The 1,971-nt window shown below is 44.9% G+C and overlaps 1 pseudogene; it reads left to right on the top strand.

The window, feature by feature from the left end:
- Positions 1-1,159: 1,159 nt before the first annotated feature.
- On the top strand, positions 1,160-1,294 carry LOC130018292 (uncharacterized; annotated as a pseudogene).
- Positions 1,295-1,971: the final 677 nt, after the last annotated feature.

Genomic DNA, 1,971 nt, shown 5'->3' with positions numbered 1-1,971 from the left:
GGAATAACCAAGAATTTAAGGTCATCTTTAATCTGCCACACCTCAGTGTTGAAAATTTGTCCAAAAGAGTTGCATACTTGCCCTGGTCAGTGACTCTGGCAATTGAAAAATCTTCCTTTGATGATTAAATATCTAGGAGACACTTAGTGGGAGGAGGGTGAGCGTTTATTCAGTATTTACCGCAGTCTTGCTAAGCGCCCTACACTCTGCTCAATGTTAAGAATGCTGCAATAATCAGAAAAATGTGGTCCCTGCCCCACAGAACTCAGCCTAATGAACGCAGATGAAAGAGACGCAGAGGGTTTTGAAAATGAGCTGGATATGCTCTGAGCGTGCCTCTCGCTCACATTTCTGACTCCAGCTTCACTAATTTTCCTAATCCATTCTTCTTCTTTTCTTTTTTGCTGTACAAGTGAAATAGGAGGAAGGAATTACAGTGAATTAAAGGCCCCAGATAGAACTTGGGCAGAGTGCTTTTTCTTTATGTGTATAGCGTTGATGGAGAGGTTCATGATTTGTCATTCATAGCTTTGGCAATTGTCTCCCCTTCATTCTTGTTTATACTTTTCCAGCTGGATTCTGAGTTGTCTTCATTGGGATCCTGGGTCCCTTGATGATGATGACAATAGTTCTGTGCTCCTCGACCCTTTGGAGCCCTGGAAGAGCTTGAGTCCAGCAACTGTTACATGCACCACAGGGCAGCAGGTGAAAGGTCTTCTGAAATCTGGAGGAAGGAGTCAGTTCAAAGCTCAGCTCCGGGGCTGGGGTGATTGTACAGCGGGGAGGGCATTTGCTTTGCACGAGGCAAACCGGGGTTCAATTCCCAGCATCTCATATAGTCCCCCGAGCACCTCCAGGAGTAGTTCCTGAGTGCAGAGCCAGGGGTAACCCCTCTGCATCGCCAGGTGTGACCCAAAAACAAACTCCCGTTGTTCATCGATTTGCTCGAGCGGGCCCAGTAATGTCTCCATTTTGAGACTTGTTGTTACTGTGTTTGACATATTGAATACGTCACAGGTAGCTTGCCAGGCTTTGCCGTGCGGGAGACATACTCTTGGTAGCTTGCCGGGCTCTCCGAGAGGGGTGGAGGATTCAAACCCGGCTCAGCCGGGCTGGCTGCGTGCAAGGCAAACACCCTACCACTGTGCTATAGCTCCAGCCTGCTTCTCAGCCTTTTGGCTAAGATCAAGTGTAGTATCTGTTCTTATCAGTGACCCAAAAAGGAAAAAAAAAAGCTCAGCTCAGGGGTCCAGGGACATGGACAGTGGTTCATGATCACGTGATTTCAGTCTCTACCATGGAAGACCTTGCCCTCGGCCTTGCTAGTCCTGCCCACATCTCTTTCCAGCTGGTCCTGACCTACTGGGTGCTGGGAGTCACAGCCTGATGCCTCCTGGCTGAGTCTCAGGAAGAATAGAGGCTTTATCAATCTTTTCCCATATCTATCACATTTCCATCACGTTTCCCCCCTCAGAACTTTCAATGCTGATATCAATGGTCTCATTGTAGTGAGAAGCACTCATTAGCTGAAAATTTCTTCCTGCTTACCTTCCTTTGCCCCCTGAACTCTGAGTTGGAGGTGGTGTGTGTGTGTGTGTGTGTGTGTGTGTGTGTGTTAATGCATCTACCTATCTATTCATTGATTGAGTATAGTAAACTTCAGAGGCAGTCCTTGATATTTTTCCTTCTAATTTTTAGGTATAGTCATTGGAGTCATCTATTTAAAACAAATTTATTGAGGCATAGATGATAGACAAAATGTTATTGTCATGTATAGCCTGTTAAGTTTGGAGGTAAGTTTTTTTATGCCCATAAAACTATCACTATGATCTATATACCATAGATTCACCCATAACCTCCAATAATTTGGTTTGTGCTTTATTCATGTATCATTGATAAGAACAAAAGATCTATTTTCATTGCAGATCTCTGAGTATGTGAATCCATATTTCCAGCTCTTAGCTGCACCAA

This window comes from Sorex fumeus, unplaced genomic scaffold (genome assembly GCF_029834395.1).
Source record: "Sorex fumeus unplaced genomic scaffold, SorFum_2.1 ptg000251l, whole genome shotgun sequence".
NCBI lineage: Eukaryota > Metazoa > Chordata > Mammalia > Eulipotyphla > Soricidae > Sorex > Sorex fumeus.
This window is presented reverse-complemented; position numbering and strand designations above follow the sequence as displayed.